We start from the raw sequence: 18,807 nt of genomic DNA on the forward strand, positions 1-18,807 counted from the left end.
CACATGATATTATAAAGGCATCTTAAATCATATACTTACCCTGTTTTCCATCCTACATATAAACAGACAGAAGAAAAAGCAAAGTCCATTGGCTGTATTGGTTTCTTAGACTAATTCCGAGGTGCGCAGAATTCAATCTATTTATCTATTGCCAGACGCCTTAATCCCGTATGGGGTGGCCACAAACAAATCGGCTCCATGTCGCCCTGTCCCCCGTCATTTCACTGCCCTGCTTCCAGCTCACACACCCCTCTCTCATATACCTCTCCACTTCATCGCTCCATCTCATCCTTAGCCTCCCCCTCCACCTCACTCACATACACTCTCCTCGTCAGTCTCTCACTCTCCATCCTCTCCACATGGCCAAACCCCCTCAATTTAAGATGGGCCAACTAAAAAAGACAAGTTAAAAAGAAAAAAGGTATAAAAAATCAGTAAGCCAAAGTGCAAGACTAAGAATGAGCATTTGGATACGCCATGTTGGAAGCACCTCGGCCTGGAAGTACAACCATGACTCATCTCAAAATATCATAGTAAAAAAGAAAAAGAAATGAAAACAGAATGTCTCTACAAGAATGGTTATCGCCTCGGTGGCTTAATCGGTGTACTATTGTTTTCGGTGGATGCGCTGAGGTGGGTTCGTATCCCACTGAGTGCCACTGCATTTTCGGGGCGGATGGGCATAAGCTGTTACCTATCCACAACTATCACACAACCTACGCCACACCACTACTATCACTACCTGTTTCAGAGTTACGTGCTTATCCTCCCCTCCTTCATGCCACTGTCCACCACCACTACCTTCCATTTCACCGTCTGTGTCTACTAGCACCCTTCTCGTAACTCGCCTATGACACTGCCCTCTACGCTATCGATGAGCATTTTAGATACGGCATGTAGGAGGCAGCTCAACCGGGGAGTGCAAGCATGACCTCACGCCTCGAAATAGCCCCTCCGTCTCAAATTACACCTTCAAGGGAGCAGAAATATCCGTGGCAGGACCTTGGAAAATACTCCACTGTTGGCGAGCACGAGGCAGGCATAAATTGTGGCCGAGGATCACATGTTAGAGGAGGTGAAGCATGAGACGGGGTTCAGAGATCAGGATGGGTATCTGGACTGAAAATTCGCGGAGGCACAATTAACTCCATGACGTAACTAGTCTGTTTTTGCAAAGTGAAGAAGAGACGAGGGACGACTCAACATTCTTCCCAGTTCCTTGTCCTTCTCGTGAAAGTAAAGCTCACTGTTTTCTCCAGCAACTATGATTTAATTTTTCAGAAACAAGGGAGGCTTTTATATTCCTCTTTTCTTATCCTTCCACCAAAAATAAATACCTCATGATAATTTTCCCCCTCATAACTAAATCAGGGCTGAGGATCCCATGTTGGTGGAGGTGAGGCATGAGACAGGGTTCAAAGATCAAGCTGGGTATCTGACCACGGTGAGGCGCCGATGCTGCTTCAGATAATCTAGACACAAGATTAGCTACAGGTTGGCTGGGAGAGACAGGACCTTCCTCTGACCTTCACTGATTGGCTTCTATACATGACCTTCGACAAATGACAGTAGTTTTATATTATCGAAATCTCCCTTCAATACAGTGTGGGCTTTTAAAATTACTCATCCTTTACTGCTATTTACCGAAGCCAAACAATTAATTAGGGAAGCAGATCAGAAAATGAATGCAGCAAGAAGCTGGGGTATATTTTTGAGTGGGTAAAAAGGTGAGAACAGACTATGAAAAAAGATAACAATGGCAAAGAAGACGAATATCCCTCCCTTCAAACTCTCCAGACGAATCTAACAGGGAAGTGGGAGGGAACATAATGTGGTCTGGGAAACTGACATTAAACTTTCATATTAAAAAAAACGAGAAGGTAGATTCGACGTACCAAAACATGGAATAAAATAAAAAGACAAATAATTCTGTTCCATCAAAGTCAAATGTCTATCTAATCTATCGTGTTCTGGAAGCTCTCGATCGACAATCAGTAACACCCCAGCGCTACCTGTTCCACTCATCCGTTACTTTTCTCCACAGTTCCTTCTTGGCTCCTTACTTTACGTAACATTTCTAGTCAGCAACTCTTTGTACGTAATTTGACTTACCTCCTTAGTCATCAATTCTTCCTAATTCTTGTATTTAACATTTACTGCTACTGTCTATCTATCTATTGCCAGACGCCTCAATCCCGTAAGAGGTGGCCACATAAAAATCGCCTCCATGTCGCCCTGTCCAAAGCCATTTCGCTGCCCTTCCCCCGGCTCACACCTTCCTCTTTCATATACCTCTCCACTCCATCCATCTCATCTTCGGTCTACAGCGTCATGAGCAATAACTGACTAGCAATTTCACTTCTATGACTGGACAATACTTCGAGGCAAGGTAAGTAATGTTAACACCCTAGCCTTTCCTAACCTATCCTAAAGTAATCCTAGAATCCTAACCTGATCTAACATAAGGAAATTTAACCCACATGCTCCTGAAATAGACAAAAAAAAGTGACACAAAGGAAATTCTACAGAGGATAAGAACAAAGAATTACCCTGGGTCTATATTTACAAACATTCTTAAGATGTGTGTAAAACGGCTTCCCCATACCTTCACTTAAACACCTACCATGGACTTCATAAACATAGGAGAGGAAAGGAGGAGGTGAAGGGAAAAAGGAAAGACCAAAAAGGTGTCTGGAATTAAGAGGTTTTTATGGAGACTTGTGTACTGTAAACACTGACTGGCCTAAGATTCTTTATAAATAGCTTTTCGCCTAAAGGGAACATTTGTAGAGATGTTTGGGATGGTAAGAGGACGCTTCACTCCCGCCCCTGTCCCCCTGACCCTCTTCCTCATCGCTTCCTCCTCCCAGATTACTGTCATTCCTTCCCTCCCTCCCTCCTCTCTCCTTCCTGACATCCCTCCCTCCCTCCCTTCCTCCCCTCTCCTCCTCCTCCTATTATCCCTCCCTCCCTGTCATCTTCTTACTCATCCTTCCCTCCTCACAAATTACCTTCATTCCATTCCTTCCTCCTTTCCGCAGTCTCGCCTCTTCCCCCACGCCTTCTCTCCCTCCCCCTGTCCCGCCTTGCCCTCCCCCCCTCCCCCCGCTCCCTATTTTTCTCATTCGTCCGTCCCTCCCTCCCTCAACGTTCCCTCCACTCCCTCTCTCATTGTCTATCTCCCTCTCGCTCACTCTATCCTTCCCCCTTCCCTCTCCTCCCCTTCCCATTTCTTCCACTGTGTTCCTCTCTCTCTCTCTCTCTCTCTCTCTCCGTTCCTTCCACTCTCTCTCTCATCCTCTCTCCCTTCCCAATCCTGTGTGTGTGTGTGTGTGTGTGTGTGTGTGTGTGTCTCTCTCTCTCTCCCAGTCTGTCTATCTGTCTGTCTGTCTCTCTGTATCAGTCTGTCTGTCTCTGTCTGTCTGTCTGTCTGTCTGTCTGTTTCTCTCCCTGTCTCTGTCTGTCTGTCTGTCTGTCTGTCTGTCTCTCTCATTCCGTCCCTCCTGTCCATCCCCCTGCCTCTCCACCTAATCCAGCCACTTCATTACCTTCCCAAATACCTGTTACCTTTCCTTATATGTTCCTCCCTAATTTCGTTCCCTCCCTCCCCTCCCACCCGCTTTCTCTCATTAGAAGCAGGCAGCACTACATCAGATGAGTGGATGGTAGTCGCCGCCACCTACCAGCAAGGGTGGGGCTAGATTATAAAGAAAATATTGCATAATTGGGAGGCTGAGAGAGAGAGAGAGAGAGAGAGAGAGAGAGAGAGAGAGAGAGAGAGAGAGAGTGTCTAACCCCTCCAGTTCGAACAGTCTATCCAACACTGAAGAAAATCGTCCTAAGACAGCAAGAAGAAACGTCCTATGGTATAAGGGGTTTAATATTCACACTATCTCAATCTTTCCATTATGTAATATTTTGATGGTAATTATAAGGACTCTACTCTCCAATTTTTCTATTTTATCTACTGCTAGACGCCTTAATCCCGTAAGAGGAGGCCACAAACAAATCGCCTCCATGTCACCCTGTCCCCCTCGCTCTCCCCCAGCTCACACACCCTCTCTCATATACCTCTCCACTCCAATTTTTCGCTCCTAAATATTGGTAATTTTTAAAAACATAACACACTATTTTTGCTGCCAATGTAACTTATGTAATACTTAAAAAAATGCTATATTCCTGCCTTTCATTTATCACCTCCTTATTCTTGGTAAGCAGAAGAGTTACCTTGCCCTTAACCTTGGGTAAAGTGAACGCATATTAAATTCCTGATGATTTAAGAAGGATTTATTTAACTTACGAGACTCTCTGAACTAGAATAACTAAATGAAGCCTAGATATAGATTTTAGGAACGTTATTTGTTTTATAGATCTTGTAAAAAAAAAATACTAACGCACTGAATAACAAAGTAAAACAAAAAGTAAGCATATGGAACGGATGCAATAAAAAGGACTGCTGATTATGAACGAATGTGTATGTGGTAAAGTTAATGTCTTCTGTGCATTTTAAGATTTCGTGTATCTCATCTCCATCCTCTTCATCTTCGTCTTCATCTTCATCGTCATCTTCAACATCGTCGTCGTCGTCTTCATCATCTTCATCGTAATCTTCAACCTCATCGTCCCTTCATTTTCAACATCTTCTCTTCCTCACATATATCAGCTTCGTCTACATCATCACCACCTTCATCTTCATCTTCAACACCGTCTCTTCTTCACATACATCAGCTTCGTCATTTTCATCATCTTCACCTTCGCCTTCTTCTTCCAACTGACCTCATTTTACTTCGTCTTTGTTCTCCTCTTCCCTCTTAGCTCCATCTGTCTTCCTCCACTCATCCCTAAACCTGTCTGACTTACTTCGCGAATTCGATAATAATACTTATATTTTTGACTACCTACTTTTTCCTTCACTGTGCTCCCCCATACAAAACCAGTTCCCCCTTCATTCAGCTTACTATGTTCCCCACAGTTACTCACTCTGCTTTCCTCCTCCTACACATTGCCCCTACGTCTTTTCCTCGTCAATTAAGTAGCCCTGTTCACTGATAATCATGTTTCCTCTTCTCCTTCATGAACCACCACCTATTACGTTCAGTTTCCATGCTCCTCTCTTCACAAATTTCCAGTCCTCTTCACAGTTACTAATTCTTTGTCTCACTCTTCGCTGTTCAACCAGTTCCTCTTCCTTCCAGCCTGCTTCCTACTTTTCTTGCAATTGTTCAACCTTTCTCAGAATTACTCATTTTATATTTCACTCCTCCTCAGACCATCTCCTCCAAATTTCCTCCCTCCCTTTCCTCTTTTCCTCACACATCACACTTTATTTCAAGCTTCCCACTCCCTCAGTTATTCATTTACTCATCTTGCCTCACTCCCCACTCAAACCAACACTTGCAACATCCACTGCCCTTGATCATTCCCTCAAAACCCTTCAGACTTCCTCACATTTACTCATCGTTTGTTTACTCTTTACTCTCAAACAATCCCCCTTCCTATTTTCAGCTCTTGTTCTTTTGCCTCCAGTTGCTTAATTTTCACAGTTAAATCATCACAGGGTTTTGCAACTCCCACACACACACCAGTTTCACTAACCTTCCACACATTTACCCTGTTCTCCCTCCCACTCTCACATATACCCATTCTTTCACTACCTAACACAAGCCAACCCCCAGCTCCTACGTTCACCCTTCGTACTCCTTTCCGCCCATTCCTCACCACTTCTTGTATCAGGTCATTCAGTGCCTCCAGACGGCGCTCACACCTCCCACTGCTGCTAACTTACACACCCACTTCTCTTGCTACTTCTTCCTCCTGTTCTAAAATATCTGTCTACCTTTTACTTTGAGGTCTTGCAAGCTGTTACGATTTTTTTCACTCTCAATCAAGCATTCAGTCACTCGAATGGGCCTTTTTTCCTCACCTTGTGCTCGTTTTCACAGCTGCTTAGTCTTCTCCAATTATGCATCATGTTTTTCACTCCACATAAACCCACTTTACCCCAAACGTCCACCCCCCTTGTCCATTTCCACTCATTCCTCACCATCTATTACTACAGCTAACTCGCCCTACCCAGCCACTTTCCTCACCTCCCGCTGCTACCCTCTTATTCCTCACCCACTCCTCCTCCTCCTCCTCCTCCTCCTCTTCTGAAATATCCATCGGTGGACATCGTTACGGCTGTTATTACTCTTCCCCTCAATCAGAGTGGTATAAAGAGAGGTAAAGGGAAAGGTTGCGGGAAGGAGGAGGAGGAGGAGGAGGAGGAGGAGGAGGAGAAGAGGATGAAGAAGAAGAAGAGGAATAATAATAATAATAATAATAATAATAATAATAATAATAATAATAATATGATGATGATGATGATGATGATGATGGTGGAGATAAAAGAAGAAGAAGAAAAGACTACTACTACTACTACTACTACTAATATGATGATGATGATGATGATAACGCAACACAGTCTCCCTGCATAAGAAAATAATAACAATAAATGACCAAGCAAGAAAACAACAATATTCCTAAGATGCTGTGACTCTCTCACCAGGATGTACAGTAATGTCTTAGCGTAACTACTACAGAATTCAAGAGCTGTCCAGACCATGAGAGGGCAATTAAGGATGGTCATAGCTCTACGCTTGGTATACTTGTTGAATGCTCCGTAACACCTCTTCCTTAGCTATTTATTTTTGGATATGGCTGGTTAATAACTCTAATGGTATACTTGTTGGAGGCTCCGTAACACCTCTTCCTTAGCGATTTATTTTTGGATATGGCTGGTTAATAGCTCTAAGGTTGCTACACTCGTTGGGTAAGGAAGTTCCCTTACACCCCTTCCTTAGCGATTTATTTTTGGATATGGCTGGCTAATAACTATGACTGGTATATTCGTTAGGTAAGGAAGCCCCCTAACACCTCTTCCTCAGTGATTTATTTTTAGGTATGGCTGGTTAATAACTCTATTGGTATACTCGTTGGAAGCGCCCTAACACCTCTTCCTTAGTGATTTATTTTTGGATATAGCTGGCTAATGTCCTTTTGTACGGTATTTATATAGATTATGGCGATATTGGAAGGGTTTAAGAAGAGGGCAGTAAGGTGTATAAGCTAAATAAATCGCTTAGGAAATGGTGTTGGGGAGCTTCCCTGACTGATGAGAATGCGAGAGGGCTATGGTGTAAAAAAAAAAAAAAAAAATCAAGTGAGGGGATGGTGGACAGGACAGGGAAACTTCAGCCTGCAGTCTACTGGGGTCACACCAATAACAAAGCAACAAAGAACAAAAAAGAACAATAACAGCTGGGTACAACAACTAGTGCATAAACAAAAACAACAATACGAAAGAAGTGTGAGGGGTTCTCCTAAGTCCACGAGGAAAAGCAGTCCAGAGTAAGCTGATCCACCAGATTTTCCTCAGTCCCTATTCATAAACCTTCTTGTGTAACTCCATAGAGGTGAAAATGTACGTATATATATATCTATCTATCTATCTATTTATTTATCTATCTATCTATCTTTCTACCCCTTCTTTTGCTTAAGTTGTGAAGGAGAGTTTGTCTTTCTCTTCTACAAATACCATTCAATTATCATCTACCATTGGAGTTAATATAGCAGTGAAAATGTATATCTATCTATCTATCTATCTGTCTATTATTGGGGTAAATATGGCGGTGAAAATATACTACTATTTATCTATCACTACGTTTGTCTCTTATCTATCCCTATATCTAGCTATCCATCCATCCATCTATCTCTTCATCCATCCCTACATCTCTATCTATCTATCTATCTATCCCTACACCTTTCCCAATATCAACTTACCTCTCTCTCTCTATATCTCTATCTCTCTATCTATCTACACCAGTTTTATCTATCACTGGACTTAATGACGATGTAAAAAGGACGAAAATATAATAATTCCTGATAAATTGCCCTGGAAACTTACTTAACCTGCGAACACCTGAACACACCTGTTATATACCTTTCCAAGACCAATGCCCCCCCACCCAGGACCCCCCTACTCCCCACGTCCTTTGTTTTACGTCGTTAATGAGTAGGGATGATGTGTCTAGGAGTTCTTGGTGTGGGAGCCCCTTACTGGATGCTACGTCAGACAATTTAGAAAAGGATATATAGATAGATATATAAATAGATGAATGTAGGCAAAGGCAGGTATAAGGCCTACAGAGAGAGAGAGAGAGAGAGAGAGAGAGAGAGATTATTGTTCCTTCCAATACCAAATTGTGTGTGTGTGTGTGTGTGTGTGTGTGTGTGTGTGTGTGTGTGTGTGTGTGTGTGTGTGTGTTTTCCTCCAGGCAACTTATGAAATCAGTTGAAAAAAGGCGAGGGAATCCCGCAGACTTACACACTCTCGTTCTGATCAGGTATTCGCTAGCTGTTTTTTTTTCTTTTTATGCTAGGAAGAAGGAACCAAAGGCCGCGAGCCCGTAATTATTGTTCCTTCCAAGAGAAAAACAAAATACAAGAGAGAGCCAAATTCAAGATCCGATCATTTTGAGATGCCTGGACACACTGCGTTTGAAAGACTGGAGGTCATAGGAAGCAGGAAATACAGGCAGAGGTAGACAGTTCCAGAGCTGACCTGTTGCATAAATGAAGGACTGGGAGTAACGGTTAACTCTTGCATTAGAGAGTTGGATAGAAAGGGGATGAGAGTTTACTGCTAGACGGGTGCTACGCGCCCATCGTAGATGTGGAGGGATGCATGCAGACAGTTCAGAGGAGCAGTGACCATTAAAGTAGCGATAGAAAAGAGATAAAGATGCAACACTGCGACGAAGAGACAGAGGTTGAAGGGAGTCAGAAAGAAAAGGAGAGTTAATGAGATGAAAAGCCTTTGACTCCACCCTATTGAGAAGAGCTGTATGTGGGGAGCCTCCCCACACATGAGAGTTGTACTCCACACAGGGGCGGATAAAACCCCTGTATAAAGTCAACAATTGTGCAGGGGTAAAGAAGAAATGGAGTCGGCTTAGCACAACTAATCTCTTAGATGCAGATTTTACAAGAGATGTAATATGATCTTTCCAAGATAAGTCCCGAGTAAATGAAACCCCAAGCATGTTCAAGGATGATGCAGGATTAAGCTGAATATTATTAAACATTAGTGGGTATACCTGTGGAAGATTTTGTCGGGTTGATAGGTGTAAGAACTGAGTCTTAGATGCATTAAAAACAACCATATTATTTTTACCCCAGTCAGAGATACAAGCCAAGTCAGACATTAGGTGTGCCATAGCCTCGTCCCTTGTTTGTTGAAGTAACTGCCGAGATGGACGTTGCGGGAACCGAATGGAACAGTGAAGGGTGGAATCATCAGCGTACGAGTGGATAGGGTTAGATGTACAGCTTAGAAGGTCACTGATGAATAAAAGGAAGAGAGTTGGTGATAGGACAGAGCCCTGAGGAACATCACTATTGATAGATCTAGAAGAACGATGGCCGTCTACAACAGTGGCTATAGAACGACCAGAAAGGAAGCTAGAGATGAAGGCACAGATAGAAGGATAGAAACCGTAAGAGGGCAGTTTGGAAATTAAAGATTTATGCCAGACTCGATCGAAAGCCTTTGATATGTCAAGTGCAATGGCAAAGCTTTCGCCAAAGTCCCGAAAGGAGGATGACCAGAGTCTGAAAGGTAGGTGAGAAGATCGCCAGTGAAGCGTCCCTGACGGAACCCATACTGACGATCAGAAAGAAGGTTGTGATAGGAAAGATGCTTTAAAATTTTTCTATTAAGAATTGACTCGAAAACTTTTGAGATACAGGATGTTAATGCAATTGGACGATAGTTAGAGGGTTGGAAATGGTCACCCTTCTTTAGGACTGGCTGAATGAGAGCAAATTTCCAGCAAGAAGGAATGGTACAAGTTGACAGACAAAGGCGAAAGAGTTTGCCTAGGCAGGGTGTAAGCACAGAAGCACAGTTCTTGAGAACAACAGGAGGGACTCCATCAGGCCCATATGCCTTGTTAGTATTGAGGCCTGTGATGGCAGAAAATACATCAGCTGAAGAAATTTTAATGTCAGCCATGAGGAAGTCAGAGGGGGGAAGTGATGGAGGAACAGCACCGGAATCGTCTAAGGTGGAATTGGAGGATCTGCTTTATCAGTAGAAGAAATAGCTACAGAGCCATCAGAGTAGAAAAGAGGAGGGATGATGAGGTACAGTTGTTAGAAAGGTTTTCGGCAAGGTGCCAGAAGGAGTGCGGGAAGAATTCGAGTTGGAGAATTGAGAGCATTTAGTACGGATGAAATTATTTTTAGCAGAGCGAAGAACAGACTTAGCACGATTCCGGGCAGAAACGTACAAAAGATGGTTATACACACGATCCTCCACCTCCCTCCCTAGGTCCCGAAAGGAGAATGGTGAACACACACACACACACACACACACACACACACACACACACACACACACACACTAGCCCCCCCCCAAAAAAAAAAAAAAATACTTTGGCTGAGTTTTCATTCCTTCCCTTAACCCTTTCACCACCAAGACATATTTTCTTAGTAGCATCTCCAGACGATTCTTTTCACCTTATAGGAAATTTTGGAGGGTTGGATGGGTTTGAATGATTAGATACAATACTTATTAATCCCTTCACTACCTGGGGATTTTTCTGACCTGAATAAAATCGTCTGGTGGTAGTGGGAGTACAGAAATGAGGTAGTCGGGGGGAAAACATTACAATACTTTCACTCACTCCCTCACGTACTGCGAGTCTGAAAACATACGAGCAATTACCGTAGACTTTCACGTAATTAACACCACTGAGAAGGCAAAGGGATTTTTAGCTCTTGATATCGTATTTATAAAAGATCCTAACACATTTTTACGGTGACTTATTCTCTTTAATGGCTAAGTTTTATCATGAATCTTGCTTTTCGAATTTTCTCACTCCAGTATTCGTTTTACTTGATTGTGATGGCAAGCGCATTTATAAATAATTTTAATACATTTCGCAAGCTTAGGGAAATACAGTATAAGTTCTACTCAGGTCAACAGAGAGGGATTTAGGATCGTGTTAATAAGATCGACTCAGGGAAGGTACAGATCAGTAAAGGTGTTGGTAGACAGACAGATATAGACAGACAGATATACACCTAGACAGATAGATATACAGCTAGACAGATGCGCAGACAGATACAGTAGAATAGATTTAGATATATAAGCGACCCTCTATGTTTTATGGTCATGACACACCTGTAATTATCCCCGTAATTATGTCAAAAGGCAGGGTGTTTGGGTCCAAGTTATATTCATTTCTCTCTACCCCTACAATCTGTTTTATTAGGAAAGTCTCCCGTAGTGAAGGGGTTTGACTCATTATTATCGTGGAGGCATTGACTGGTCCGTCTGTTCGTTCATACGTGGGTCCGTGCGTCCGTAATACTCGTGTGAGCGCGATATCTCCTGAACCCAATGATGGATTTCCACCAAACTTTTGTTAGTGATGCAGAATGGGATGATGATGAACTGATTAGGTCAGCAGGGTCAAGGGGTCAAAGGTTAAGGTCATATGGGGTCGACAATTTATCCTTGTGAGCGCGATATCTCCTGAACCCATTGATGGATTTCCACCAAACTTTTGTCAGTGATGTAGTACGAGGAGATGATGAACTGATTAGGTCAGCTAGGTCAAGGGGTCAAAGGTCAAGGTCATATGGGGTCGACTTAGTTTATCCATGTGGGCACGATAGCTCCTGAACCCCTTGACGGATTTCGACCAAACTTTTGTCATTGATACAGTATGAAGGGACGATGAGCTGATTAGGTCAGCAAAGGTCAAGGGGTCAAAAGTTATGGTCATATGGATGTGAGCGCGGTATCTCCTGAACCCCTCGTTGGATTTCGACCAAACGTTTGTCACTGATACAGTATGAAGGAGTGATGAACTGATTAGGTCTGCAAGTTCAAGGGTTCAAAGGTCAATTTCAACCCACAATAAACCCTGTCATAGAGGTTGTATGGCGAGCCCGTGTGAAAGGCTTGGCTGAGGCATACCGAGCGACAGACACAGACATACACGTAGATAAAATGGTTAGTATGTAGGCAGATAAATGGATATACGGGTAGATAAGTAGATAGGTGGAGGGAAAAATTAAGAACTGCAGTTTTCTCCACGGCCTAGGTTCGCTGGGTCGACCTGGCGAGAGAGGTAATGATGATAAATGACCCGACCTGTTGACCTGTGAGTCCCTGTTGTAGATCCCACACTGCCTTTATCATCATTACAAGGGGTCACTATGATAACCCTTCCTGAGCCTTGTGTATAGAATTTCTTGCTTCCAATTTTGTCATTTATACAGCAATTAAATACTTGATAATTAAACTGCAGTGACTATCTATCTATCTATCTATCTACTGCCTGATGCCTTAATCCCGTAATGGGTGGCTACAAAACAAGTCGCCTCCAGTGACAAGTAAATAATTATGTCCAAAGAAATTAACTCCTGATATCATTAGGGGCTTCTCAAACGTGTACAAATTTAAGATCCTTTATGAATAAGGGTACAGGGAAGGCTATCATAGTTGCACCACTCTCACTCCCCCTCCCTCTTCCTGGAATGTGGTTAGAAGTGATCCCATCCCCTTGTCCTATTCTCGTCAGCTTAGTCCATATCCCAGACCCCTTTCTCACTTGCCTGGTTCTGCACATCGCACATTAATATTCCCTTTATGCCACCTACGTTTGTGTCAATCTACTGTTTGTTTTGATCAAAGAAACGCATATAACAAAACAGATTAGGACGAAATATGCAAAACAGGGCAGTGAAATGGCGGGGGACAGGGGGGACATGGAAGCGATTTGTTTGTTGCCACCTCTTACGGGATTAAGGCGTCTGGCAATAGATAGATAGGTAAGGAAGATATATTACGGAGCCTCCTAAGTAGACGCCAGTACGGGTGCAAGCCTTAGGAGACTCAGGATTTGTTTAGGCAATGCTTGGGACATTTCGCAATCCTCCCTGTACAAACCGGTCTATAACATGTCACAAATTCTTTACGTGGTACAAATTATACGTGAATTAAAAAGGCAGCTGACTGGGGGGACAACCTACGCCCTCTTCAAGGATTAATGTGCAAAATAAATTGTAAAATAAGAGATATAAAAAAGCCTCCACTGAAACAAGAATCCGGGAATATGTAAAATCAATCGCAAAGTAAGTGCTTCAGTGCCCTCAGTCGATAAGAATAATGTGCTACTTCTCCACGCACATCTTCCTTGGAGGGAGGAGAGGGAGAAAAAGGGAGGGAGGTGGGGGAGAGGGGGATGGGCTGAGGGTGAGAGGGAAAGGAGGAGAGGGGTAAGAGGGGAGTGAGATAGTGAGGGATGGTGGTGTGGCAGGGAAGAAAAACACAAGGTGGGGATGGGCAGGGGAAATGTGTGGTATGGGTAGGGGAGGGCTGGGGTAGAGGTAAGGTGGGGTGTGAGACAGTGAGGGAGGAGCGAAGGGAGGGGTGACACGGGAGAGAAAACATGAGAGGAAGGAAGGAGGGAGGGAGGGGGCATGGGTGAGGGAGGTAGGACTGGGGCATAGGAAGGGGTGCTGTGAGGGAGGGAGAAAAACACGAGATGGAGGGAGAAGGAGGGGATGGGGATGAGAGGAGCAGGACTAGGGGTGAGGGAGGTGTGACGTGAGGGATGAGGGAGGGGCGAGGCAGTGTGGGGGAGATGAGGGAGAGGTGGGGGAGATGAGGGGAGGTGGTGAAGTGGGGTGGCGCCGAGGGTATGTCACGGGCCTGCAGCGAGGAATGAAAGACAAGCCCCTGAATACTGGTTTGTTATGCTCTGTGAGTGAGGGCCAGCGTGAAAGTCAACATCCACATCCACAATCATTCTAGAGCTAATTCTGAGCGTGAAATTACTCGCTAATATTTACGTTTTTACTCACACAGGTACCATACACTTCACAACCAAGCAAGAGTGAATATTAGAGTGAAAGAGGACGAGATATGGGGCTGCTTCTCATAAAAGTAAATTGATACCAAGCCTTGTTGATTCTGGATGTTGCTTAAGATGCTTTGTAAATACGGACCTCAGGCTGGTGCAGGTGTGAGGGCGACACAGTGGCGCCGACCCCCTGTCTGCCAGCCAGCTACAGGTGACCGAAGAATCTCACTCTTCTTCGTACAACCACGCAACTTTGCAGGAGAATTTCGCCCATTTTTCGATCGCCCAGGAGGGTGTATGGGTATGGGGTTATTCGGCTGGCATTTTACTCCAAGACTGATGGAAAGAATTCATACCTGAGGACGAAATATGGGTCAGAATGGAGGACACGTTAAATGGGGTTCTCTTGTGGACGATGTGCGTTGGAATGAGTGAATGTTTTTAGTCTAGGCGGCGGCCGCGACCACGAAGACAACAATGAAGGCCCTGGGTCCGCGTGTATCAAGGATCTTATTCAACCGCAGGACGAACTAGACAATTCCGTTGCTCTTTTATCAGAAGGCCTTGTTTTTCCTAGTATGCCAGTTCAACATTCACCCTAGCGTTCTTGATCAGGGCCTGTTAGCTGCATATATAAAGACAGGAGTAAAAACAAGTCATACACAAGCATAAGATTATACATACATACCAAACAAGGGCTCATGGACCACTTCCCGTTGCCCTTCGCCTCCTTCCACATCAGTTCGTTCAGCTTCTCGTTATTGACCCTCGTTATTGCAAGATTAACGTCAAATTACGTTGCTACATCGTCTAGTTTTAGGGAGTGGCCGTCGCGGTTAGACACTGTGGGAAATAGGGGGCCTCTAGCAGACTCCAACCTACCCCACCCTAGAGCCATCAGGTGTGTAACAGGGACAAGCAAATTACCTCAGGGGAGATTTTTTTCCTGTCATCGCGCGGCAGGTTCACCAAGCCCTCGCTACTTCCATCCCTCCCCTGCCACCACCACCACTCCATGCCCCCATCCAGTCCTACCCCCCCACCCTGCCCTCTTCCTCTACTCTCTGTGCATCCCCCCCTACCCTGTTCTCCCTAATCTTCCTCTCTCTCTCCCATCTACCCACCATCCCTGCCATATCCCCCCTCTCCCTACTTGCCCACTAACCTCCCCCATATCTCACTCCCTACCCTGCCTCACAACCATACCCAACCATTACGTTCCCACCCCATGTCTCCTCTCTCTACCCCGTCTCACATCTCATCCCATATCCCACTCTCCCCCCATGCCACTTGTCCCGTCTCACATCCTACCCCACATCCCACCCTCCCCACACCCATACCCCATCATCTTACCCTCCTACGTGCTTTCCCTTACCTAACAACTAGCCACCTACCCTCCCTCACATCCCACTCCCTACCCTGTATCATGTTTCACGTAATATCATCCCTTCTCTTATCTCTACCTACCCTGCTCTTTGCCACCCCATCACCTCTCTGATTACCCCACCCACCCCATCCCAGTAACCCGTACCATCCCCCTCCCCTCTCCCCTTCCTCTTCCCTTCACCTCCCCTCATTCCCATCTCCCCCTTCGCACCCCACCTACCCATCCCCACGCTCTCATCTCCTCCTATCCTTACCTACAGCTACCCCTCCTCCAGCTTTCCTCCCCTTGCCCCCACCTCCTCCTCCCTTCACCCCAACCTACCTCTCCCCCTCCCCTCACCTTCATCCACCCTCCTCCCCACGTACACCGTCCCTCTCCCATTATTTCAGCCTCCCTCAGTTGACCTACCATCACTCCCCTCCTCCTATCCCAACCCTACTTCTTCCTCTGCCTCCCCCTCTTTCTCCCCACCCATCTCTTTACTCCCCCCTATCACCACCTCTTACCCTCCCCGTCCCTCTCTTCCACCCTTCCGTGCACCTAACCACTTCTCCTCATCCCTCCATCCTCTCCCCTTCCCTTCCTCCCACCCTCCTATTTTCTCCCCACTGTCTCTCTCCCCTAGTCCCCCCTCCTCTTACCCCCTGGCCACCACCACAGCACCACCACCACCAGCACCACAGTGACGCAAGCACCACACTGTCGTCCTCTGTGCTCGCGGGATAAACGAGGATAGAGACGCTTGTGGTAGGGAGGAAACCGATTAGCCTTGGGACTGCATTTTTCATGGCGTTAGAAGGCTCACTGACACTTCCTAACACACACACACACACACACACACACACACACACACACACACACACACACACACACACACACACACACACACACACACACAAGGGCTAATATTCTGGTGCTTTCATTTCCTTCCCTATTATTTCATACACACAACAACATCACTTTACCATTTGCACATCTTCCTTATCACTTAATTTCTTACACATGATCTCTTCGCAATATTCACTTTCTTACAAGTAGTCACTAGTTTACTATTTTCACTTCTTCCTTACACATTAATTTTTACACATGGCCACTTGTCTAATATCAATTTTTTTTCCTTCCCTGTTTTTTCATGCATACGGTTTCCTGTTTAGCATTTTCCTTTCTTCCTTACACATTTCCTGTTACGTATGGTGTCTACTTTGCTGTTTTTCTGCCTTATACTCCCTCATATGATCTCTCTCCTGTTTTCTTTACTACGGTACTTTTCCTTCCTTGCAAACGGTCTCTAGTTCAATTTTTACTTCTTCCTTGTCTCTTTCTTACATATAACGCGGTTCATATTCTCTTGATATTACTTCTCTGCTTCTTTATCAGTCAAGATCTCGCTTATGGCACGGTACATACTCTTTTCAGTTCTTCCATACTATACTCCTTTCACACTAACCTGGCCCATATTTTCGTTCTTTTCTTAGCCTAATTCTCGTAGTTCAGTGGCGGAAAACGACAAAAAGGCTGTACATACTCTTCACTGCCCTTCGTGACTAGCAACATATTCCAGTGCTAATCTACTGCTAAATCTCTGCATACAAGATGGCGAGGTGGCAATTTTAGGACAAGTCCTTCATTTATGCAACCGGTCAACTCTGGAACGGTCTCCCTTTGTCTGTATTTCCTACTTCCTATGATCTCCAGTCTTTCGAACGCAGTGTGTCCAGGCATCTCGAAATGAACGGATCTTAAATTTGGCTCTCTTTTGTATTGTTTTTCTTGGAAGGTACGGTTTGCGGGCTCCTGGCCTTTGGTTCCTTCTTCCTTGCATAAAAAAAAGAGTACTGATTATTTTTACACAAGGCACGTTTTATCCCCGTGTTTAGTTCCTCATTAACTTTATTGCTTTAGATGCAGTGGCAGATTTTAGAGTCTACTGCTGCCTGTCTTCTCACCTGTCTTCCTCATAAAAATCTTCGTTAAGGCTCGTTTAATATCGTCTTATCTCTAATCTTCTCCTGCATGTTGGCGCTGTGTTTCTTGTGTGTAGAATGTTTTTGTGATCTGCTAAAAGATGATCAACTACTTACAGTGGCAACCGCAGCTATTATTATTATTATTATTATTATTATTATTTAGTAGTAGTAGTATCATCATCATCATTATTATTATTATAATTATTATTATTATTATTATTTTTATATTATTATTATTATTATTATTATTATTAGCAGTAGTAGTAGTAGTAGTAGCAGTAAAATTATTAATATTATTATTATTATTATTATTATTATTATTATTAAATGTCGAGACCAACTGCCTAGCCCCGGGCTCCTACGCTCCTCATGGGGCAATGTAGGATTGGATCATCATCACCACCATTATTAATATTATTATTATTATTGTTATCATCATCACCACCATCATCATCATCATCATCATCATCACCATCTTCATCATCACCATTATTATTATTATTATTCTCATCATCATCACAATCCTCATCATCACCATCACCACCACCATTATTATTATTATTATTAACCAGCTTTATTCAACTCTGGAGTCACCTTCTGTAGGAAAACCTTCTCTGCTCACCTTTTCGTACATTTTTACCCCTTGCCGTCACGCGAAATATGCATCCTGATTTTTTGGATTTTTTTTTATACATCAGATGGAATAAGTGTGTGTGTGTGTGTGTGTGTGTGTGTGTGTGTGTGTGTGTGTGTGTGTGTGTGTGTGTGTGTGTGTGTGTGTGTGTGTGTGTGTGTGTGTGTGTGTGTGTGTGTGTGTGTGTGTGTGTGTGTGTGTGTGTGTGTGTGTGTGTGTGTGTGTGTGTGTGTGTGGTCCTGTCTCAGCTACCTCCCTTTCTTTGAGGGAGGCAGCCTAGGTATATAGACAGACAGACAGACACATAGATAGATAGACAGACAGATAGATAGACTGATAGATGGAGTAATGAGTAATGCAAAATCACCTGAAGTACTTATTATGCAACTCAGGTATAAAGGTAAATGTCTTGAGCTACAGGTGATGTCCTTGTTGCATCCCCCGGCCAGGTAACTCATAGCAATTAGTCATGTCCTACGGTGTACATTATCATCATCATCAACATCATCACCATCATCATCGTCATCACCATCACCACCATCATCACCAACACTATCATCAGCTTCACCATCACCATCGTCATCATTATCATCACCATCATCATCATCGTCATCACTACCTCTATTCTCGCTAAATAATGGAGAATACAAAGGAAATGGCCTACCTACCATCATCATCACCATCATCATCACCACTACCTCTATTTTCACTAAATAATGAAGTAGATAAGATGTAGAAAGAAGGTGTATCTACATCCATTAACACCACAAATATCAATCACAGGAACGACATTGAGGGGTAATACTTCAACACCATGGCAATGTGTGTGTGTGTGTGTGTGTGTGTGTGTGTAAGAGAGAGAGAGAGAGAGAGAGAGAGAGAGAGAGAGAGAGAGAGAGA

The sequence above is a fragment of the Coenobita brevimanus genome, chromosome 114, assembly GCF_032717465.1.
Source record: "Coenobita brevimanus isolate Jiangsu-jjx chromosome 114, ASM3271746v2, whole genome shotgun sequence".
Classification (NCBI taxonomy): Eukaryota; Metazoa; Arthropoda; class Malacostraca; order Decapoda; family Coenobitidae; genus Coenobita; species Coenobita brevimanus.